The 24680-nt window shown below is 41.6% G+C and overlaps 1 long non-coding RNA gene across 2 annotated transcripts in view; it reads right to left on the reverse strand.

Annotated features, from left to right (window-relative positions):
- The window catches only part of LOC119236588 (uncharacterized), a 20039-nt gene extending 7142 nt beyond the window's left edge, over positions 1-12897 (reverse strand). The window contains exons 1-4 of one of the 2 annotated variants that reach the window (XR_005123105.2): positions 12824-12897; positions 11867-12014; positions 7284-7358; positions 2209-2268 (exon numbers count right to left, since the gene is read on the reverse strand). This is a non-coding gene — a long non-coding RNA (uncharacterized LOC119236588). The remainder of the gene's footprint in view (positions 1-2208; positions 2269-7283; positions 7359-11866; positions 12015-12823) is intronic. The other variant, XR_005123104.2, reaches the window with a different exon arrangement.
- Between the last annotated feature and the right edge of the window lie 11783 nt (positions 12898-24680).

Here is a 24680-nt window from a genome sequence, read left to right on the forward strand (position 1 = left end):
AAATGACATACCTTTGCATATTACAATCATGAGTAAATGTTGCAAATTAACACTTTCTCAAACTAGTAAACTTTATTAAATATTGTTTTCACATAACTGAATTAGAATTTAGATTCAAGATTTTAAGGTGGGAGAGATTTTTGCTTTTATTAAATAGGTTAACAACTAATATCCTTACAAATAGATATCTAGTAATTTATCTGGAATTAAGTACATTTTCAGTGAAATAAATCCATACTGATGAGGCTGGTTGGTGGCAGTGAAACTGTGCAAGGGGAGAGACAGCATTGTCAGTGCAGGTAATTTTTACCCTGAATACGGTGTGTTAGTTTTTTTAAATTATTTTGATTCTTTTCCTACAGTTGCCAAGACTTCCATCTCCACCGTGGCTGTGCACGTGTACAGTGGTTTTGAAGCAGCAAAGGACTATGAGCTGCAAATGGCGTCAATCTAGGGTTTAGGCAAGCCTCGGATGCCTGCAGTTCTATGGTTCAGAGCCTTAGCCGACATATGCCCCAAAGGTGCGCTCTGTAAATGCCTTCTACTCCAGTGGACAGCAAGACTTCTGGCAGAGGCTAGGGGGTTAGACAGGACCCCCTGAGAATAGGAGCAAGGAGTGGGAAACATCCCAACAGTAGCAACACCCTCATCCTTTTGGACAAGGGAAGGAGCAAACACCACACATATTTCTTTCACACACAATTCATTGATGAGGATTTCTCTAGCTTCCTTTCATGTTATGAAAACAACTAACAGAAATTCAGTGCAAAATGGGTTTCAAACTAAAAGACATAGAAGTCAGGATATTCAATTTTTTGATTAAGTACAAATTATGATTCGTAAACAACACATGCCAGAAGTTCTTTGTGGCAAGCATATTCACTGAAGGCTGAAGATCTGGGGCATCACATTACAATGTGGAAACCACAAGTGTGACTTCTCTTTCCTTCAGTCTTAGCTGCAACACTAGAGTAAATCTGGTTTCAGAGCAGGCAAAATGTGATCTACTTGTAAATTTTACACCGTTGATGCCTGCCTATGGGCAGCCCAACCTATAAGACTGTTTTTAAAATTAAGAGGAAACTTTTAAAGAAAATCATTTGATTGTAGCTTCCCCATCTTTTTCTGGCCAGAAGCCTGGTAGGAGATGTTTTTCTGCTGTCCTCAGCTGTTCCCATGCCTCAGTGGGGCCAGAAAATGAACACATATTAGTTCTAAGATGTTAATAGAGACTTTCTGATTGGGACTAACCTGGAGACCACACTTCCCACTTTGAAACTAACTCCTGCTGCAGTGAGGACAGTAGGCATTTGGAAAGAGCAAGGCATTCTGTGGACTATGGGGGTTGAGGGCTGGCTAGATATTTAAAAAGAGACAGTTTTCCCCCATTTTCCCAAGAGGGAAAAACATTAATAACAAGACATACCAATAAAGAATACAGAGGCAGCTGGACTACTAACCTATAGCTGGTGTTGTTTTCAATGTTTAGAGAGAAACACACACACACACACACACACACACACACACACACACACCCCTACCTTCTCATTCTTAATTCCTGACAAAAACAGCTGAAAATAGCTCTGCACCTATTTCCTGGAGAGTTGAAGAGTGAAGGCATTGTTCAGATTCAGATGTCCTATACTTAAGTCAGTCCTTTGTGAAACAGGAGGTTCTCTCCTTACCCTGGAAACAAAATTGAACTGTGCAAGCAGTTGCAACCTCTCTGAACAGAGATCCTAGAGGAGAAACTTTCAAATTTCACCAAAAACTTTAAGTGTCTACAAAGTAAGAGTTTCTGCATCTGAAAAAAAGGGGGGCCTGAGATCATGTGAGGGGGCTCTTGGCACTGAGCTTGCATAACAGTTGTGGGTGTGCATGGGTGGGGGCAGGATGGAGGCCAAGGTCTGATTATGTTTTAGGACTATATCCTGTACAGGTGGGATTGGGTCACTAAGAGCACTTCAATTGGTTTCCAACTGGTCTTTGCTATCTATCCTGTGGCATCTTTCTCATGGCTTTGGAACCTCAAGTAAAGACCTGCATCAACCACCTCTGAGGGCATCCTTTTCTATAGGACAAGAGAAATCTCCCTCAGAGGAAGACAACTTTTAAAGGACAAGAGCCACTTTCTTTCCCTCATAGACCTAAAGAGAAATTCAGCAGGGTGGCATTTTCCTGCTTCTAAACACACCACGACCAACTTACCCAGGCTGCTGCAGTGGGGGGAAGCCAAGAGCCACTGAATTAAGGCAAAGGAAATACGACCTAAGGATGGAAGTAGAACAAACAAATATTTTTCTAGCCTCTTCTTATCCTGCTCCTGTCCCTCCCCTGGTGAGAGGGGAGAGAGAGAATAAGCCACCAGAGTCCACTAGAAGACTCTGAGTTTCTGTTCTTAAACGGCTCCTTTTCTAAGGAGGAACAAGGTCTGTTTTCTGACGTGGGGCCTCAGATGCTCTGTTATTGCAACTTAATTTTGTCACTGCTTCTTTTCAAAGATTATTTGGAATGAATTGTTTCTTTTGTTTACTATCCAACAAACGACCTCTGCTAATCTTATATTTTATCTCCCTAACATATGGAAAAGCTATTTATTCTAGCCAATCACAATAAAGTGAAGAAAACCCCATTTTATGGAAAAGTATATATCACTAGTCTGTTGATCATTAAAGATATGATTACCAGTGAAAACCCTCCGAAGGTGGCACATTTATGCTTCCAGGAACAGATGGGGACACGCATTTTCCTTGCAAATACTTTTGAAATTGCTCTACTGGTAGCAGTATAAAAATGATATACAGATGCCAGGGCCGGCATGGCCAGGATGAGTGCGCCAGATTTACACAGTAAAGCCTTCACACGCGGGCTGTCAGTTTTGATTGATCTCTGCTATACCTCAGGAACTTGTTGACTAGGTAGGGAAACAGTGCAAATAATTCACTGCAGCAAGTCAGATAATTCACACAACCAATCGGTCTGCTTCACTTTCTGGCTGTGACATACGAGCCTTCCCTACAAAGATGCATCATTTTCCAGCTTGAGCAATATTCAATGTCAGGGAAGAAAAGGTATTAAAGCCACACAAAAGGAGGTGGACTGTAGCAGGACCAGAAGTTGTTTTGGTAATGGAGGCCAGATCCTGCTCTACTCTAAGTCCTACCAGAGTGTTCAGGCCCAATTGTCATTATCATATTGATTAAAAAAAAAAAAAAAGTTCATCATAGTGCAATTTTAGGTTTAACGCCAAAGGATCGGGAAAGAGCAAAGAATTATCCCACAAAAGCACAACATTCTTACCACAGGGACGTTTCCCTGTTCCAGTTCATTGATGGAGTTGATTAAGTTTAAATGAAGCAGACACTGGATAAAAGTAAGGGTATTGACCACTGGGCACTGCGATCCGTGCTTGAAAGAACCTGATACATGCAGAAAAGCAAGATTTGCTAAATGCTCTAATCTTCAATCAAATCTTACATCAATACAGACAAAGTTTGGTAATGAGAGATTCAATGAAGCATGCGGGAGAAAGAATTAATCCTCTTGGTCTAAACTGGCTTCAACTTTGAAGCTTGCTCCGAAGGAAAGACAGTTATCTAAATGCTAAATAAGAAACTTATTGTACTTTTCATGGCATGCTAATCTTTTGTCTATTTCATCTCTATTATGTGTATGCTCCTAGATTGCAGTTGTCATGGTGATTATATCAAACCTCACTCGGGGAATGGTGGTAAAAAGCTATGCTCGGAGGTGAAAAAGACCTCCACGCAATCCACGGTAAGATGAAAAAAATATATAAGGAGTAGGGTAAGTAGGTGGACAAGTATTGCCAAACCCCTCCTCGGTTTCTCTCCCCAGGCCCCAGCCCCACTGGAGTCAGGGTCAATGCACCATTCCAGGGGAGGCCCCCCCACAAGGCAGGCAGGCGAGCAGCACTGTGTGGTTATGGGGAAAGCAGGCTCATCACCCTCCTTACCTGAAACTCCTACCCCCATGAACATAGTTGGCCCCGGGCTCCTCCCTCCCCTCACCTTGCCCCATTCCCCAAGCTCTGAGACCAGCTGGGCAGGCAGCAGGAACCGAGAAGGCGCAGAGAACAAGAGCTTGGACACTCCGGCCCCGCCCTGCAAGGCTGGGTGGGCAGAATGAATACCAAGAGGAGCAACTCACGAAGGCCAGGAGAGAGGTGGACGCTCCAGGGTCATCTAGAGCCCTGGACACCAAAGGTGACCCTGCATCCTTTATGTGTTTTACAAAAGTTGCCAAATTAAGACAGGATTATAACTGCTGCAGTCCTTGTCAGGGCTGAAAGGTTGGGAGTCTCAAATATGCCCCAGCAGTGTTGATGAAAAGCTTAAAAAGTAATAAAAGGGAGAAAAGAGCGAGGAAAGTAACATGTATAACTCTTATTAAAGAGAAGAGCCACGGAGAGGTTGTGAACTTGAATCACTGTTTGAACTTTAATTTGTTCATTAACAGGATTTGCCCCTCACTGCGAATGTTATTACTTCCCTTTGCTGCTCAGTAACAACTCTGGGCATAATGAAAGAGTTTGGCAAAAAGTTAAATGCCTGGTAATTAATTCATTTAATTGAAAAAGTGGGGGAGAGAGAAATAGAGGTCTCATTGCCATTGCAGGAGCAGAAGGCTGGGAGGTTGGAGGCGGGGGCAAGAATGAAATTTGCACGGAAGCCCTCTCGAGGTCCAATGCTGGCCACCCACTGGGGAGGGGAGACTCCGTCTGTGGTGAGGCTCCTCCAGCAAAATTAAAGCCAGCAGCCCTTTTAAAGACCCCCTGCCCCAGGCTGCCTGCTGCTGGTCCAAACCTTCCTGCCGGGGTTTCAGCTAGGAGCTAGTTTGAGGGAGGTTAGGGTGGCATAGATACCAGAAATCCAAAAATAATATATATTTAAAAACATATCACTAAAAGGAGGGGGTGGGGGGCGGGGGGAAGGGAGGCGTTTGTTTTCGCCCCTTCCTCCCCTTGGAACAGGCTTCTTTTGCTTGCTGTCTTGTCTCCAGGCTGAAGGGAAAAGGAGTGTCAGGAGCAGGATATACTCTGCATGTCTGCATCTCAACCACTTTATAACATAATGCTTTCATCTGCCACCCCAGCTGATGATTTAAATAAATGCAGGAAATGAAATCAAAATACACTCCTTGCCCCTGCTCAGAAGGGACAGGCCTGAGACAGCCTGCTTTGCCTCTAAAGTCCCAGGGCCTGCCTTTTCCTTCACCACTGCCCTCCTTCCTGACTTTGTCAACCACTATACACAATCCCCTGGCATATGCATCTTCCTTCCATGGGAAGGCTAGGCACAATTAACTGGTGTGAGATCCCAGAGCTCTTAGTACCATCATGCCTTTGCAGCCAAATGAGAGAACGGCAAAATTCAGGAAATTAGTGGTAGGTCAGTTACCTTTTCCTACTTAACATTTAAGGCCTACTACTGAACAGTAATAAGCATTTATGATTTACTCATGTTCTTAAAACTGATATCCATATATCAGCGTGACTTTCTTTGGAAATACAATTACCTACCATGTATTCTCCCATTATAAAATGACTGCGCACAGGAAAAAAGAGAGTGATAAAGAGAAAATGAGAGATGATAGAGAATTCCCTCATATCTAAAACTACTTCCGAGGCTTGTGTTTTTAATTAAATCACTTCTCTACTGCAGAAAAAGGACAGAATTTTCTCATCCGAAGCACAGCGTCCTCACATAAAGTCATGGAGATTACCATTTTGCTGGAAGCATCCTCTCCACTAAGTCCAATGCCACTCCGTACTAGGATCCTAACCTCCAGTTCCATGTAGCTATTAATGATCTGTATTGGTGCCTTCCTAAAAACCAGTGACAGACACCTGCTCGTCTGCATTAAAAGGAATGAGAAAGAAGTTTTTAAAAAGGATTCTAAGGTGAAGTCAACTTTAGGGCTTATTTAATATTAAAGTTATTTTCTACTTCTTATTACAGTTCCTGGATATTGAGAGAGTTCGACTTTCCAAAGAGTTTTTCTCTGGGCAAATGACACTAAATATCAGTAATCTGCAAACAAAACAAAGTTTCCTCCATTCTACATAGCAGAGTTCTAAGCTCCTTTCATGAAAGAAACTAAAAAGACTTTACCAGTCAGGCCCAGAATCCTGCCACTACCCTAATCTGGACCCTTATCATCTGATAGGTACACTAGTGAGTTTCTTCCTTCCTCTAGCACAGCCTTCAGGGTGTCTTGCAACTCACTATCCTAACTCCCACTTCACTGCACAGCCCCATGGCTCCAATACCCTGAAACGCCTAGTTCTGTATTGTGGCCTTCAAGCCTCCGCTCCTCACTCTCTATATGCACTAACTGGACAGTTTTGGTTTGTTTTCCACCACTAGCCTACGCAAGATAAGACTGCTTGTCAGTCAGGCAGCTCTCTCGCTGTCCTAGAAAACACCACATAAATTATATTCATTTTATCCAACATTTGCTGAAGTGCCAGACACCATGTTAGGCATCACAAACATTATTTCATTTAATCCTTTTGATTGAATGGCACATGACTATACCCATTTTAAGGCTGAAGAAACTGAGAGGAAAGAAGTTAAGGTATTTCTCCAACCGAGATGTCACAACAGAGACAAGATTCTTATGCTTGTCTACCTGGCTCCAAAGCTGGCTTAGGATCCACTCTGACACATTCTACCCCGATGCGCCGTGTGCTCTGATCACTCCTCCTTGCCATCTGGGGCGCCTTCTCAACACCACTATACAGATTTGAATCCCACCCAGCTTGCAAATCCCAGAGGAAAATTCCTACCAGTATCTTGAAACTTTTCACCATGCCCGAGTCCTTGGCAGACTGTTGAACAATTCATTATCTGTAGCACTTCCCTGGGACGCCCCTCTGCCTTGTGCTGTCATGTCACTTCTTTTGTTCAGTCCCTTCCAACCACACCGTAAGTGCCTTAAAGATGGGAATTTGCCTTACATATTTTTATACATTACATTATATTCTACCCTCACTCTGCAGAGCCCAATAATATAGCTCCCATCCGTTAAGCACATTCCTCAAGCACAATTCTAAAATGTAGATACTGTTGCTTTTGCAGATAAAAAAAAAAAAAAAAAACCTGGTCCTTTCCGACCCAACAAGTAGCAGATCTGAAGTGTAAATACAGACTATTTGAACAAATACCCCTTTTCCTTAGCCAATACACTATACTGGCTCAAAGACATGGTGCCTCACACAATGTGAATTGATGAAGCATCACTATATAGAGGATACTCACAAGTCTCCAGAGAACACCCTCTAACCATGACTTCCGAAAAAGGTACTGCTTTCTACTCTTACGGTAGGGTAGATTCTGAAAATCAACAAAAGAAAGGAACAGTGTAAACCAACCTATAATAAACCCAGACCACCCTTCCACTCTCCCCATCTATTTAGGATCCATGCCCCAAGTTTGTGAGAGCCAATAATGACATCTGTATCTGTTCCAGTGTTTCTCTAATACAAAGAGATAAGTTGTCCTTCCCCCTAGGGGTCTCTCGTGCCTTTTAAGTACACAGAGGAGAGTAGGAGAAAATGAAAGATTCAAGTGTTGATTTTTTTTTTTTAAATAGCCTGCAAGTGGGGGGGTGGCTAGATCTTGCTGTCTCTGCAGTGCATTTGCAATATTTCTTGCAGTGGGAAGAACCACTGCAAGAAATATTGCAATTAAGCCAATATGTGAACTCCAGACAGCTTCTTGCTCTTCTCTAAGACCTGAACGTGGAAATGGAGATTAATAAAATCTCTAAGAAAAGAAGAACTTCTGAGAGTACAAAAATTAAGGCCTGGAAGTCTACTTTCTCCCATATGGAAATTGTCCCTTCAGCACCAATGCTGAAGAGCTGATTGACAGTATTAAGCAAGTTAGCCTGTTTCTCTACATCCAAAAGGTCTGCAAGCATTGGTTTAAAATAAAACCAAATCTCTTGAAGTGGCAACAGGATACTTCCTATTTTGGTTTCAATATCTGGACAGCTCAAGGACCCTTACCTTGGCCTACAAAACCTGTATTGAAGCCCACAAAATCCTGCAGATGCACAGCACTTAATAAACTAAATCTTTCCATTTATTTTATCTCAGCTGAGGCTCAGAACATGCTTTGAAGCACACCCACCCAGTAGGTATTATTATTATATCCATTTTGTCAATGAGGAAAATTGAAATTTGCCTCAAGTACTTCAATTGGTACATGGTATACCTAGTCCTTGCTCCTGGTCCAGGACTCTTTCTACTACATACCCCAATTATCAGGGTAATTTTCTGCCTTTTCTATGTTCTAGATCCATGTGTGAATGTCATATATCTAAAACCAGGAGCATCTATATCTGAAAAAGATATAGCCAAATTTCTTCTATTGCAATAGCTGGTCTATACAAAGAACCCCCAACCAATCCTAAAGCTATACACACTACATGAAATTTAAGAATTCAAATTTAAGGATTCAAATTAAGAAATATGTGGCTAGTTCTTAAATCTATAGAAGATGGGCAGGCATCCATTTCAAAGGAAAGGTGAATTGTCCTTTGTTTATCCACAATTGTCATTCACTAAGCATTTGCTGGGTACATGATACTCCCTCATCATACTCATAACATAAAATTTAAGAGCTGTTTTGTCTACCTAATAGACTAATACTCCAGGGCCTTTCCCCAGAAAAGATCTGGAATTGGATCTGTCCACCTTATTCACTGACCTTTCAGTTACCCTGAGTAACCAGGGCCCAGCAGGGGCCCTGCTCTAATTTCTGGGCTAAAATAAACCAAGCTCATCAAAGCGGGCAGGATTCAAAGTTCCAAATCGTACAAATGGTTGAAATAAGGACATTCTTTTCATTTCAGTTCAAACTTGGTTAATCTCCATATCCAATCTAACTCTGGGTTGAGAGAGGAACGTATTTGTTGCTTTGGGACTCTTGCCCTATTTCTTTGTCTGCTGGCTGACCTTCCCTATATAAGTGCAGCAGCATTTGCAACATTCAGTTTAAGCAGGAAGGCTCTTTCATCTTTGTCCGCTGGCCTTGATCTCTCCTGATCATTATGGTCTGGATCCCTGCTAATCACTAATGATCCCGTGGCCCTCTATGTAGTACTAAAGGTATTAAACCTGAACTCTTAGAAAAATTCCTACTCAGCTAATTACATTCTTTCTGCTTTTTTTGGTACTCCATGTAGTCTCTGTTGGAGTTAAATTTGATTTCCTCAGATTTTAAATTGTTTGTTGGTGGTTTGGGAAAGCACTTATCAACTCTTCCCCCAAATGAGTTCAACTAATTATGATTCAAAAGTCGACCTCTCTCCCACTTCCTCTCTCATTCCATTGACTGCTTTCCTATCCCCTCTCCCATATTCTGGTCTTGAACAGCCTAAGAGTTTAAATTCACTGGTAAGGAGTCTCAAGATTCTGTATTTTATACAGCAGACAGCATATTGTTAATTTATAGCAGTATACAGTAGTTCTACTCTATATCTACTTTGGGGTCTGTGTTTGCATCAACTGCTAAAAATGACAAGTGTTTCACCCTACAGGTTAGGCTTCATCTAGAATCTAAGGATTGATGAGTTTTTTGGTAATGGCAAATTGCTCACTGGATAGTATACAGATTAAGTTTGATTTCTTAACTGAGTATGATGCTTTTCTAGTCCAAGAGATGTGGAGTACTAATTTTATAAAATTATACAGATTTTAGCTCATGATATTTTTTACTTTTTTCTACTCAATTCTATATTCTAGGACTTAACAGCTTTTGTAATGATAGCAGCAAATTGGAAGTGTCATAGAATCCAGATCAATCAAATTCCTGACAATATAACTTTCTGAAATAATACATCTATACCGCATATCAATATACCATACATGTATGTAACTGTTAATAATTCATTGACAATCAAAGAGAATGTATAGTCCCTTTGTTAGCTTTTACTCCAATGGTTCTGCATTATTCAGCTATGTTTGTGTAATGACTTTAAAACTAGTTTTAAATGCTACTCAAGAAAGCCATCTCATTGTCTTTCTGATTGTTTTGAACTCAAATTATATTACCCAGACTTGATTCCCACCTTAATGTCCAGGGCACTGAAGATCTTTAAAGGAAGATGACTTACCACCTCGAGGCTTTCTAGCAAGATGTGCTTTGGGTTCTGAAAACATTCTCAAATAAAGAACTCCAAAATAGGTTTGAGCAAGGGAAGCATTACATCAGTAAGTTTCAACCTTCCAGGAAAAGGACACACTAAAATCTATGTGTAAGCCCTGGTATAGTTGACTGCATTAGTTTAGAGTCATACCTTGGTTAGATAGTTTCAGTCCTACAGCACAATGTTAGTGCTAAATATAAAATGATTCTTAGCATCTTGGCTTCTAATGTTATACCCTTCAAAAATTTACATTCTTTAGGTGGATCTTACAGATTACATACAAAAATGTCTTGATAGTCAAGGATCTAGCCATTGTTTTCAATGCTTTCAAGAATTATCCAAGGAAAATAAACAATTGAAACTATAAATAACTGGGATAAACATATTGGCTATGTTTTTCTATGTCATTAAATCACTGATTTTTTTAAACAGGTGTACTTGTGACTACTTGTGTTTTGTGTGCTTGACTTTACTGTAGTAAGAACTTCAGGTTGATGGATAAAAGGAATGTGGTTTTTATTTTAAATAAAAATACAGTGGATTCACTTACATAAAACCAGTCAGCCCACAATACCATATAATGAGCAAAACTTTTTTTAAAGGAAAATTGTATATTCTAAAAGAATTAAAATAATTAAAAGAACATCATAAACACCATTAAGGTCCTTCAGACTTTGCTTTAAAAAAAAGTTTTAAGGAGAAAAAAAACATGGTACAGGGCACAGGCTAGAAAAAAATTGATGATTTCTAATTTTTCTTCTCCTGACTTACTACTTGAAATAGTAATTCTACATTTGCATATATGAAAGGCCACAGGTGTTTTTTTTTTTTTTTTACTCTTTCATAATAATATTCCTTGAGCTTCTTGGAGCCAAAGGAGACATATACATAGCTTAGCTACACTTCAACAATTATTTATTAAAGAACCATAGGGATCAATGGCAAAGTGAAGTATAGGACCTATAATAGATAATGAATACTTACTGAATTAATGAATGGAGGAAAAGAAAACCATATCTTGGATCAACACATAGGTGTCCATTACAAAACTAACTCCCACAGGATTTGATCCATGTATGCACAGCTTCTGGTATATAATAGAAAGCCTAAAGCATATGCTTAGATTTGGATAATTATAGATTTCAGAATTCATTCATTAGGGCCCTAGCCTTACTTCTGAACCTAATCACTTGTTTCAAGTGACTCCTAATAGAATCAAGATTTTTAGCAGCCACCGGGGTAAATTGTAATCATTCAGACTGGAGTTTTACAGAAAATTTACCTAACTGCCATACTTGAGATAAACTGATCATTTCACCCATCCAACATTCCTGCTAAATATGGTATCTCATTTAAGCTGGCAGATGATTATGGTTCACAACAAAGGTATAACATAAACATACTAGTTTCCTCACTTTCCCAATGATTCAATCTCAGAAGATGTTTGTTTGAGCTTGTAAGTAGAGCTCTCTGACTGACTGACTATGGATTTATATAACATCCTGTTCCTCAGTTTCTATAATAGAATAGGAAGAAGACAAAACCCTCTTCTCCCTCCTGTGGGACCTTTTTTGAGTATATTGATAAATACCTACAAAATGATATATGCTACTACCTCTTTCAGCATTTTGAAAGATGTCAACCAAACACAAAATATTTTTGGTGTGTGAATTAAAACGCCTCTTACTGATGGTCTCAGATGTTTCCCTTGTAAGGTAGTGTGTCAAGGACTGGCTTATGTATTATCCGCTCTCCAGAACGCACTGACATCACACTTCATAATAGCTTGGTATGAGGGCTGCTGTCAAACTCGCCTGCATGGAAACATCCGTGCCCTAGATTGACACAATGCATTAGCGTGACAGAGGACTAAAAAAACTAAGCAGGGTGCGAAGTCCCACTTAGAGCACACGGGATAGAGGGGTGCATCACCGGCGACACGAGGGCCCCAATCCTTGAGCTTTAACCTGGGTAGAAAATAAAAGTTGCCCAGAGGTCTGGTTGGCGGGTGTGAGGGCGGCCAGGCAGGGAAGAGCTCGCAATCGCAGCAGAAAAATTATACATTGCTATTTAAATCCGCACCCCACCAGGGACAGAGCTCAGGGTCTCTTTCCCGTGGCCACCAAACAAGGGCACACGCTTGGCTGGTAAATAAAATTGAGGAGAGGGACGGGAGGGCGCGACGGGTCCGAGGTCGGACTGGGGAAGCCACGGGGCTGCGAGGGGGAGCGGGGTCCCGCCAGCTCGCTCGGCTTTGGCGGGGCGACCCCGGGTTCCCGCCTCGGCTTTCGGGGGGCTGCGCCGCGCCGCGCTGGCGCCTCTGGCAACACCGAGCTGCGCCCACCCGCCCGGCCCGCCGCCCTGTGGGGTGCGCGCGGGCCAGACTCCCCAGGCGCGCTGCTCCCCACCTGCGCCGTGAGAACCGAGCAACCCGAGCCGCCGGCCCAAAGGCACACAGAGCCCCCAGAGGGCCCCCCAACCTCGCTCCTCTCGCTGCCGGGGCGCAGGGGGCAGCGCGCGGCTTTGCCAGGACGGCTCCCCGGGGGCGCCCCGCTGAGGGGAAGCCTTGAGCAGGAGGAGGTGGGACCCCGCGCACGCGACACCCCCGCCCCCAAGCAGGGTCCTCTGTCAGAGGGACTCTCACCTCAAATGAACGGGCCGGGCCGCGCCGGGACCTCACTGCGAAGGACGCGCAGCCTCGCGCGGTGGAGCGGAGCCCCAGAGGGTCGGGCCCGCACAACCTCCTCGGGAGGGAGGCCTCTACCGACGGCCCGCGGAGCTGCAGCCGCCGCCGGCCCCGCCCCTCGCCGCCGGCCCCGCCCCTCACCGCCGGCCCCGCCCCTCACCGCCGGCCCCGCCCCTCACCGCCGGCCCCGTCCCTCACCGCCGGCCCCGCCCCTCACCGCCGGCCCCGCCCCTCCCCGCCAGCCGACTTCATCCCGCCTGCATCTTCCTTTCTCACTGCCCTCGGGTGCAATCCGTTCTGCAGAAGACCGACGCGAAGCGACATGGAAATCCTTCCACTAAAATGAGCTGTGATATCCTTTTGATGGCTATAATTTATTCCAAGTCGTCCCTGGACTGAAACGATCAATTAGCAGCCCGAAACGCACTGTGAAGTAAATTGTCACACTCTCTATTACAGGATGGTTATCATATATTTATAAGGTGTGTTTTCTGCAATCAGAACCAACAAGGTGTTGAATGATCAGTCATAAACGCACTTATTCAAAAAGAGCGAGAGAAGCTCCAGCATTGTGTGGCCGGGGAGAAATCTGTATGACAGTTATCACCTCTCCTCTACCTTCCAGCCAAGGGTGATGTTTCTTCTGGGCAACTGAAGGTGAGAGCTCTGCGAGGACACTCCATTGGCCACGCTGTGATGTCTGGAGCAGTGTCCCTCTGCGACAAGGAGACTCACTGCCCCAAAAGGAAGAGTCTCCTTATTGTGTAAATACATATTTAAGTTATAACATCACTCACTCTTTCTATGTCTTCCCTATATCCTGGAGAATATCTTACTTTGCTTCTAAGATTCTAGCACAATGTAGCATTCTATACTTAATCTTAAGTGTCTCTTTTCCTCCTGGTCTCAGGGTGTTGCCTTCCGAGCTCTGTTATTTAATTTTTATGTAGTGTAGATATGCTAGGGTGAATCAAGGTTACCATGGGAGAGAACTCTGCCTGCTTGGAGTCTGTGTCAGAGAACACAGACTTCACTATTCATAAATGAGATGCTGCAAAGCTCTGAGAAAGCCATAAGGAATTCTCATTCAGTTGGGTAGTTTTCTTGAACTGGACAAAGCCATGGAGACATTGTTATTTTCCTTATGGTCATCCCCAGAGGTCTTAAATATATATCCAGAACTTCTTAGTTTCCCCTAACAAAATGTCATCACATTGTCATCCATCAACCATCACTCATACCGAGAAGGGTTGTTTCTAGTAAATATTCCTTTTTTCCTGAAAAATGTAGTTCTAGGTCCCATTGTACTGATTTTTGATTGTAAGAAAAGTTTAGCAGTCAGACGTGGGTATTATGGCCCACATTTGTAGAGAGTGAATCACAAAATGAGGAGATAAGATGTGGAATTTACACTATTCTTAGATTAACGGACTATGATTTTTGTATGACACGGATTGGCTGCTGTGTCAACCTCTGAAGAATGGAGAAAAAGGAAATCTGGGCATTTGAGCTATAGAAGCAGTTGTTGCCATTGGATCTCCCCCAGCATAAATGGGGCATTATTCTCAGAAAGCAAAGGGGCTAGAACCCACCGCCTTAACTTGTACCTTCTGATATTACTGATCCAATTTGCAGTCAATAGCTAGTATTTATTAAGCACTTACTCCAGACCAGGCACTCATTGAGCTTTAAATTATATGCCTATTTTATTTATTCTTATCAAAAATTTTGTGAGAAAGTTTCATTTTGCCAATAAGAAAACTGACACCTGGCAAGCTTAAATAATTTATGCAAGGTCACGCATATAGTGAGTGATGATCTTAAACCCAGTCAGTCTCCAATGCCTATGTTCTTATACTTCAAAAATTCAAGATTTTGACTTAATGTCTTTCCACCAAAAAGATTTTAGTGGACTTGATACAATGAGAGTGGTGAATTCTGGGAGAATAATGAAAGAGCAGCTGTTTGCAAAGAATATAGAATATATACTTATACCCCTACCCAGGTAGATTTCCCCTTCTCTATTGTACCCTCCCTATATCCCACGATTTCTTTTTCAGTTATCACCTGCCAACTGGTGTCTAACCAAAGAGAGTTTACCCGAAGTCAGTGATGACTGCTAAGCTTGGAAAGGTGGGGGTTTGGGGCGGGGGGTGAAGGGTAGATGCAGCAGACCCCAGAGATAGCAGAGCACCCGAAGAAGGAGCCTTATGTAGAAAACCAGACTTGGCCAGAGGCCCTTGTCCCAGACCCCCAGCTCTGAGAATGAAATGTTGCTTCCTAATGGACTTTAAATTACTAACATCGCTAAACTCTCCCTTAATAGACTTGTAAAGATCTGCTTGCTACCTTTCCCCCCCTTCATGTAGAATTTGTAATCAAGAGCCCAATTTTGTCATTTGGAAATACTAATTATCTAATCACGCCATGCTGCATAACGTACTTGTCTGCCCAATTAGCTAGGACAATTATTAAAATTCAGAGGCCTAATTATGTCTCAATTTAATGCTGGCAAACTTGCATACAGAGCAGTAATTAAAATCCTCTCTTTCCCTCTGCCTTTAGGGCAGAGGATGATTAGGCCCTGTCAGGGGGTGTACTGAACTGAACCAGTGAAGCGTATTGTGCAACATGACCCTGCATTGTTAAGTGTGTCAACATATTAACCTGAATTCCCTTCAGCCCCCACATAATCACATTTGGTGGAGGAATAAAGGAAGCTAAAACATGAAGCATTTTATTAAAAAAACATAAATTCTTTTTAATTAATGCTATGAGAGTTCTGATGAATTTCATGCTTCCAAGTGCTGGAAGACATAAAGACTGGCTCATCTAATTACTAGTAAATTTGCTCTTGTTAAAAGTACTTTTTTTACTCATTTAAAGAAAATAATTTTTTTGGTGGTATAATCAAAAAAAGAAAGGAAAAAACCCTAGCTAGTTGGCTTCCAGTGATACAGTTGATTACCAGATCTGTTTGATGATGGAACACAAGTGAATGTTGACTTCCAAAAGAATCAAACCCAGGGCTGGAGGCATTTTTAAAAAAGGCTAGAGTTTAATACATGAAACAGCAAAACATTAAAAATCATAATATTGAAATAAATTCAAAATATTTATCTTTTGAGCTCTTCAGTTTGATGTCTGAAATGAAATAATCATATGAAGACCAGGACACTGTATAAATTCACTGCTCTGGAAGCCCCTCAGCATCAGGAACCCAGACAGTGTATCTGCTCTGCAAGCACCTCAATCCTTTTTCTAAACTAAGGAGAACCACAAAATCCATCACAACTTCAGAGATGTCCTCCAAATTCTGGTACCATTCATGACAGAATGCATGATAGATTATTCAAGTATTCAAGAGAAGAAGGAAAGTATTCCATCTTGACCAAAATTGGATTATTCTGGAGAAAACTTTCAGTTGCTTCCAAACGTCTTGCTGCATGGATAGCTTCCAGAGAGCAAAACACACACACACACACACACACACAAACACAAACACAAGCGCGCACAAGCATGCGCGCAGTCCCACTTATTTGGGCAGATCTTACTCTCAACTGCTTTCACTTTGAATCTGTGACAACCTGACATAGTAAGTAAGACAATTACTACATGGGGCAATTAAGATACTGTCCACTACTTCCTAATCATGGCCAGGGCAAGACTAAAACTGAGTTCCCCTTGCTGCCCAGTGCATTAGCCATCAGAAAGAGTGGCTGTGGACACCAATGAGGAATAAGGAATACCTGCTTTCATAGAATATCTCCAATTGAGACCAAAGTACAGATAATGTAAGTAACGAGGCAAGAAGGGACCAGCCTATATACTAAATACTGGAGGCCCTCTCTCTTCCAGTCAATACTTATTTGTAACATATTAGTCACATCTGTTCACTTTTGATACCTTTGATATCTTCTCTCTTTAAATTTCTGTATTTGACTAGGTATGTATAGTTATATCTGACTGGGTGGTAGAAAAGGTAGAATTCCTTCCTCCTAATCTTGCACTGAAACTGAACACAATGTGGGGCAGAAGATGGTGCTGGGAACAATTCTGCCTGGTACATGCCCTCCTACTACCGACTGATCGTCTCCACAGGAGCTGGTTGGCTGGAGCTAGGACAGGCCCTTAGGCGCTTGTGCTATAAAACTAGAGGGGTGGCCCCTCCCCCCCGACCTCCCACAGAGTGTGCCCTATGTCTTGAAAATGGCCTTGCTCTGAGTCTCTTTGGATGGCAAACTGAAGTGCAAATCTGTGTTCTGACTTGTTCCCGTGGCTGTCAGCATGTTTTCCTCTTGTCAGCAGCAATTGACTGGTCAGGCTCACCCCTGTACAGCAATTGTAACAGCTCATTGACAGACTGGTGACCCAGCTGGACCTGATAATGGAAAACTATTGATTTTTGTGGGCTCCACGAATCTAAAATGAAGGACCGATGTAATGTCATCAATTGTCTCAGACTCTGATAACCCAAGGGAAGAAAAGTTTCGGGACTGCTTGAATTTCCTGACAATGGTGTTTCAAAATCCCACTGAGTACATGTTTTTAAAAAAGATCATTTCCTGGTGTTTTCCTTAAATAACCCTGATTAGCCCATCAGGGCTTCAGTACCCTAGCGTTGGATGTTAAATACAGTGGGAGTTAGCATTGCCAACTAGCCAATAGGTCCAATACACCATTCAGGAAAGACATTGATGGACAGGCACTTTGAGAAGAAAATGTTAAAGGTGTTTTTTTGTTATGAAACAAACTCACAGAAAAAAAAAAAATTGGGAGAGAACCAAAACATATTGCCTCTCAATGTATGAAACTGTGATAGAATCCCAGGACTGTAATTAGCCTGTGTCTGTTAACTATGCTGATTTTTAGTAGAAAGGCCATGGGTGTCTGCCGGGAGAAATAACTATTTAGTTTTGTATTTAAAACACTCTTCTCTTTAGTGGATAATTTCAAAACTCTCATTGTTCAGTCTATTCTTCAGAAACAGTTTCTTAAACCAAATTAGCAATGGGTTAGAGCTAATTTTGCCCACTGGACAAGTCCAAATATCTCTTAGCAGGCCTCTGTGCTGAGTTATGGATAGTATGTCAGTTAATGGCTCTGCTGAGGGAACTTTTATGTTTTAGTCATCATTTTTTAGTCTATGCATCAGGGCCACATCAGTGAACAAAATTCTGCCCTCACTGAGTTTACATTTTTTAAAAGATTTATTTTTATTTATGCATACAAGAACTGGGGTGTAGGCTAGAGGTGCATGGGTGGGGTGAGAAGACTCATTAGAGAGAGAGTGGGGAGCAGAACAAGTGGATCTACTGAAATACACTGTTGAGGGGAGCAGCAGGTGAGACAGGAGAGTTCTGCTGCACCATATGGGTTAGCTCCCTGGCCGGGGATGGAATTCCTGCTGCAGTGGCTGCCCATAGCTTGACAGTGCTGAGACTTAAGCCCTTGTGCCACCAGGGAGACCCCGAGTTTACATTCTTATAGGAGGAGACAGATCATAAGCAAAATAAATAGGTGATTTACATAGTGTACCAGAAGGTAATTAGTATACTGAAGACAAACATAGCATAGAAGGGGACAATGAATGCTGGATGGTGTGTGTGTGTGTATGAGTGTCTGTGTGTATTTCTGTGTTGGTATGTGTGTCTATGTGCAAACATAGCTTGCACAAAATTTAAAAGCTTGTTAGAGATGGCCTCACTGAAAATATGACATTTGAGTCTTTCTTTTCAATCTCACATAACTAAGTCAAGTCACACTTACACGTGTATGTTTGTATGAATGAGTATTTTACCAGCAAGATTATAGACTCCCCCAGGGACAGCAACTATCTTACTTGTCTTTAACATCATCCATGGGGCCCAGCACAGAAGTGGGTCCCTTATGTGTATTCAAAAATACTGTTTAGGTGAATGGATGAAAAATAAATGAATGAATAAATAAAAATGGAATGAATGAATGAATGAAAAAGGAGTCTGAAGGGAAATTTCTTTAAAAAAAAGAAAGAAAAAAAGGGAAGGTATTGATCTTGGATGCCAAGCTGATACATTTAGTTCACAGTCCACTTGTAGTGAGAACATAATCATCTTATGGTCCTGATCAAATTCAGAATTTCTTGGAGGAGAATTCTGAAGGCTAGATAAACCAGAGGATACAGAAATAACAGCCATTGCTCACAGAGGGCTGGGGAGAGAATTCTCAGACAGGAGCCGGGAAGAACAGCCCCCCCCCCCCCCCGAGGTGACAAGTCCAGGTGTGGCTGGGCTCCTATTCACACGAAGCTGCAATGTTCACACTCTCCTGTAATGGTCCCTTGATGGCCTTTGATTAGCTGCATCCGTTACAACACGACAGCTCCAGTTTTCTAGCGCTATCAGAATCAATGTTGCTAACTGCTCTGCTGCCTATTAGTAAAGACACACAAGGTTGACACCTGAACAAAATTAAACCAGAATTAAATAAAAAAGAAGAAGAAGAAGAAGAATCCACTGGCATTTGGACTCTAACAAATAGAAAGCAGTTGGTTTCAAGAGCACAAGATTTCCTGATGCCGTGATGTGTCTCGTAGCCCAGCCCAGGCAACAGCCACTGAAGGTGAGGGGCTGGTTCACACATGCTTTCAGGTTCTCTAGAGTGGCTGCGTGGAGGCCTTGCAGGTCACAAAACAGTCACTGAATAAAGAAACAGAAAGGCTACCTTTATGTGTGGATGGATGAAGGTGAACATTTTCCAGTCTATGTCAGATTTGGCAGAAAATAATTTAAATCAGTGGTTCCCATGTGCCCATCTGCAGACACATGCCATTCCACAACTCAGTTGTTTGAAGACAACTAAGTTTATGTGATGTTATAAAGCAAAATTTAATCTTTTAGAAATTCCAAAACTGTAGAGCCTTCCTGGTGGCATAGTGGCTTGAGCGCAGCGCTGTGAAGCCGTCTACAGCCTCAGCAGCGCCAGTTCGATTCCCGGCCAGCCAGGGAGAAACCCACATGGCGAGACAGACCTCTCCTGTCTCGCCCGCTGTTCCCCTCAGCAGTGTTTTCCTCAGTCCGCCTGTTCTGCTCCCCGCTCTGTCTCTGGTGAATCCTCTCACCCTCCCGCGCCTCTGGCCTGTACCCCAGCTCTTGTATAAATAAATCAATCTTTAAAAAAAGAAAAAGAAAAAAAAAGAAATTTCAAAACTATAGTCTTTTGGGGTATTAAGTATTTTTATCAATAATGATAGTAAATGAAAAGTACTTTGATTAATATCCTTACTTGAAAAGGAAAGATAAAAGGTGGGCAAAATCATGACTGGTCTCAATACCTTAAAATTTACTTTTCTGTGAAAGTCAAAAGAATGAATGAATCTCAATAACCCATTCATAACCATCTTAAAAATAACAATTATAACCATATAACTGAGAATAAACAGAAATGCTTGCATCAAGACACATAGCACTAGTTGTGATAGATATATCCACACTGGACTAAATTAGAGCTAGTCTTCTTAAACTTCTTTTAGATTTTTCTACTTAACCAGTTATGGATTTTTAAGCTCAAATCTGAATTTATTGAAATGCTGAAGGATATGATCATAATTACCAAAATTTTAACTTCAACGTGGTTTCTGATAACGTGGTTCTTACCTCCAGCTCTATATGTCAGATCTGCAGCTAGCTATAGTTCCACAGTAATGATCCATTGAAGGAGAAAATCAATTGTTTCCTTGCTTTTTAATTTTCTTATTCAAGTAAAAAAGTTCAATTAATATTTAGTGTTTTGCTGTGCTCTGTAACTTTCACTGTAGATTTAAATGTATTAATTATCTTTCCAATAAATCATAAAATAATATTTCTTTTTTAAAAAGATTTATTTATGCATATAAGAAATGAGTTATAGGCCAGTGGTGGGGAAGAGAGGATTCACCAGAGACAGAGTGGGGAACAGAACAGGCAGATTGACTGAAATACACTGCTGAGGGGAGCAGCGGACAAGACAGGAGAGGTTTGCTGCACCATGTGGGTCACCTCCCTGGCTGGGGATCGAACTCATGCTGCAGTAGTTGCAGATAGCCTCATAGTGCTGACACCCAACCAGAGAGGCCCCAACATGATAATAATTCTTAACAGAGGATTGCTAACTACTCTAACTCTAGGTTCAGTATCACCTCTGTTTAAACTCATTCCTCTTACATCTTTCAGAATGCTTTAGGCTGCAAGTAAAGTTATCTCACAAAGAGAGGCAAAATTCTCTCAACTCTCCACCTAACATGGAGAATTAACAGTTAACTATACTGTATTGTGTATTTGAAAGTTGCTGAGAGAATAAATCTTAAATATTCTCCTCATAAGGAAAAAAATTTTGTAGCATACCATCTAACTTGTGGCAATCATTTTGTAAAATCAAATCTATCAAATCACTATGTCATACATCTTAAATTAATACAATATTATGTCAGTTATATTTCAGTAAAATTATAGAGAATAATCTCATTGCTTCAGTGTTGATTGATTTAATATCTCAGTGATATCATTGGGCCTCAGATTTTTCCTCCCCATTCCTCTTCAGCCATTTCAGGATATTGGCTTGTCCATTTATGCTTTCTTCCTTCATGGTGGCAATATGATAATACAGCTCCATGTGTCACATGCAGCTAATATCCAGCCACAGAAAAAGGGGACAGACCTCTGTTTTGTCCCTCTTTAAGACTTGGAGAATACTTTTTCTGAAGTCCTTCTGACTATGCCTCAAGACTCACCCCCATGCGTTCAAATACCCTGAGGAACCATACTATGAGGAAGCCTAACTAGCTGCTTGGACAAGTACTGATATATCAGATAAATTAGGGAGATCATCTTGAATCTTCCAGCTCAGTCCAAATGGATGCAGCCAAGTGAAAAACTGAAAACAAAACAGCAGAACTGTTCAGCCAAGTCCTGCACAATCTCTTAACACAAAAATCTTGAGAGATAAAATGGTTGTTATTTTCAGTCTTTAAGATTTAGAGCAGTTTGTAAGTACAACACTCCACAACATGATGTCTAGAACAGAGACAATTCAAATGTAAAGACGTTGAGAGGATGAAATAAGAAAATAAAAAAGGGCCTCCCCGGTGGCGCAGCGGTTGAGCGCTGTGTTGCGAAGCTGCCCGGGGCCTCTGCGGCACCGGTTCGATCCCCGGCTGCTCCCCGGCCACCGGAGGAGGGTCCCACATGGCGCGCAGACCTCTCCTGCCGCCTGCTGCTCCCCTCAGCAGTGTACTTCGGTCCTTCTGCCTGCTCTGCTCCCCGCTCTGGCTCTGGTGAATTCTCTCACCCTCCTTCACTTCTGACTGTACCCAGTGCATGTATAAATAAGCAAACAAACAAACAAACAAACAAACAAATAAATAAATAAAAACATGCCTCTATAAAAAAAAAAAAGAAAAGAAAAAAAAGATATGCCATAAAAACAGTAAGTACATGAGTACTGAAATTACTACATTAATATTAGATCAAAGTAGACTTCAAGGCAAGGAGTATTTCCAGAGATAATGAGTAATATTTCATAAAAATAAAAGGCTTAATTCATCAGAAAGACATTATAATTATGAGCATGTATCTATATCAGAATTTCAGAATATATTAAGCAAAAAAAATGACAGAACTAAGAAAGATGAAATTAAGAATTATAAAATTTTTAATGCCTGCTCATAATCAGACCCCAGAAATAATAATATTGAAGAGCGGCCTCCTTGGTGCCCTACGGGTTAAGTTTCAGCACTCTCACTACTACAGCCTGAGTTCGACCCCCACCCAGGGAGCTAACCCAAATGGCGCGACAGACCTCTCCAGTCTCGCCCGCTGCTCCCCTCAGCAGTGTATTTCAGTAGATTTGCCTGTTCTGCTTCCCTGCTCTGTCTCTGGTGAATCCTCTCTCATCCCATACCTCTGGCTATACCCCAAATCTTCTATGCAAAAAAAAAAAAGAACATTGAAAAGCTGAACAACAGAATCAACCACTTTGACATAATTGACATTTGTAGACCCCTATACCCACCAACTGAAGAACAGACATTATTTCAAGGGCACATAAAATGTTCACCCAGATAGACCATATGCTAGGCCATAAAATATGTGTCAATAAATTTTAATAAACTGAAATCATGCAAAGTATGTTTTCAGATCACAAAAGAATAGAATAAGAAGAAGAGAGTCAAAATAATTCCCAAATTTTTGGAAATTAACACACTTCTAATAATTGAAGGGTCAAAGAAGAAATCACAAGGAGAACTGGAAAATATGTTGAATTGAATGATAATGAAGAGAAGTCTGAAATAAATTATCTACATTTTCCATGAAGAAACTGGGAAAATGATGAGCTAATCAGAGCTACAGTAAAAAGTTTTATTTAGGAAATAACAGAAAATGTAAATTACCCTATATTATCTAGGAAGTTGAATTCACTCTTAGAACAACAATGAAAACAGCAAAACTCAAGGTCCTGTTGGCATCACTGGTGAATTCCATATAATCATAAAAGGAGTAATGATATCAATTTAAAGTGAAGGGGAAAGCATTTCCAAACTCTTTTCATAATGAGGCCAGCATAACTTTGCTGCTAAGACTTTAAAGACATTAGAAAGAAAGAAAACTGCAAACCAGGGGACTCCCTGGTGGCACAGGAGTTAAGGACAGCGCTATCAAGCTATCACCAGCCACTGCAGCAAGAGTTCAATCCCCGGCCAGCCAGGGAGCAACCCAAATGGTGCAGCAGACCTCTCCTGTCTCGCCTGCTGCTCCCCTCAGTAGTGCATTTCAGTGGATCTGCCTGTTCTCTTCCCCGCTCTGTCTCTGGTGAATCCTCTCACCCGCGCCCCCCTACCTCTGGCTTATACCCCAGTTTTTATATGCATAAATAAATAAATCTTTAAAAAAAAAAAGAAAACTGCAAACCAGATACACTGTATGACTAAGAAATCATTAACAAAATATTAACAAATTAAATACAGCAAGATATAAAAAGGATGTATATCATAGTCCAGTGAAGTTTATCCTGGGAAATAAAAGCTAGCCTGCCATTTGAAAAGCAATGTCATTTAGCACATTAACAAAATAAATGAGAAAAAAACCATCGAACTATTTCAATAGATTTTGGTAACAGTTAGTGCCCATTCATAATAAAAATTTTCAGCAAACTAAAACTATGGCAACTGTGATAATGTGATATAATAAGAAATATATTTTGTTTTTAACCCAGTGTTGTAATTTCTTAAGTCATAAGAGGTCTAAGGGCATTTTTTTGGTCACATTATTCAGCTTTTATTCCCAGTTCCTGAAATAGTTTCAGAGCATAAAGGTGAAATGCGGGTTTTTGATGTACATAACAAGCTCTTTTCGACCACACCTGAGTTTATGTTAATGAGGTGATTTTGGGAAAGTCCTTAAGATTACCACAGGGTGAGAGCTAGTTGCCAGGGGAAGCAACCAAGTGATTACTGGATTGCAACTTTCCTCTCCCACCCCCATTCACCCCCCACCTCTGGGGAAGGGAAAGAAACTGGAGGTTGAATCAATCACCAATGGACAATTATTTAAGCAATTGTCCTTATGTAATGAAACCTCCATAAAATTCTAAAGTATTGTGGTGGGAATGGGGGTGTGTGAGGGGGTGGGAATTTGGAGGGTTTTGTGGAGTTCACTGGTGAACATGTGGAGGTGCCAGGAGGGTGGGCAGAGAGGACTTGGAAGCACCACACCCTCCCCTCATACCTTCCCCGAGGCTTCTCCTCCATTTTGCTATTGCGGAGCTATATCCTTTGGGAATCTAGTAAGTAAATGTTTTCCTT

The sequence above is a fragment of the Talpa occidentalis genome, unplaced genomic scaffold (assembly GCF_014898055.3).
Source record: "Talpa occidentalis isolate TD23 unplaced genomic scaffold, MPIMG_talOcc4v2.1 talOcc4.9, whole genome shotgun sequence".
In the NCBI taxonomy this organism is placed as follows: domain Eukaryota; kingdom Metazoa; phylum Chordata; class Mammalia; order Eulipotyphla; family Talpidae; genus Talpa; species Talpa occidentalis.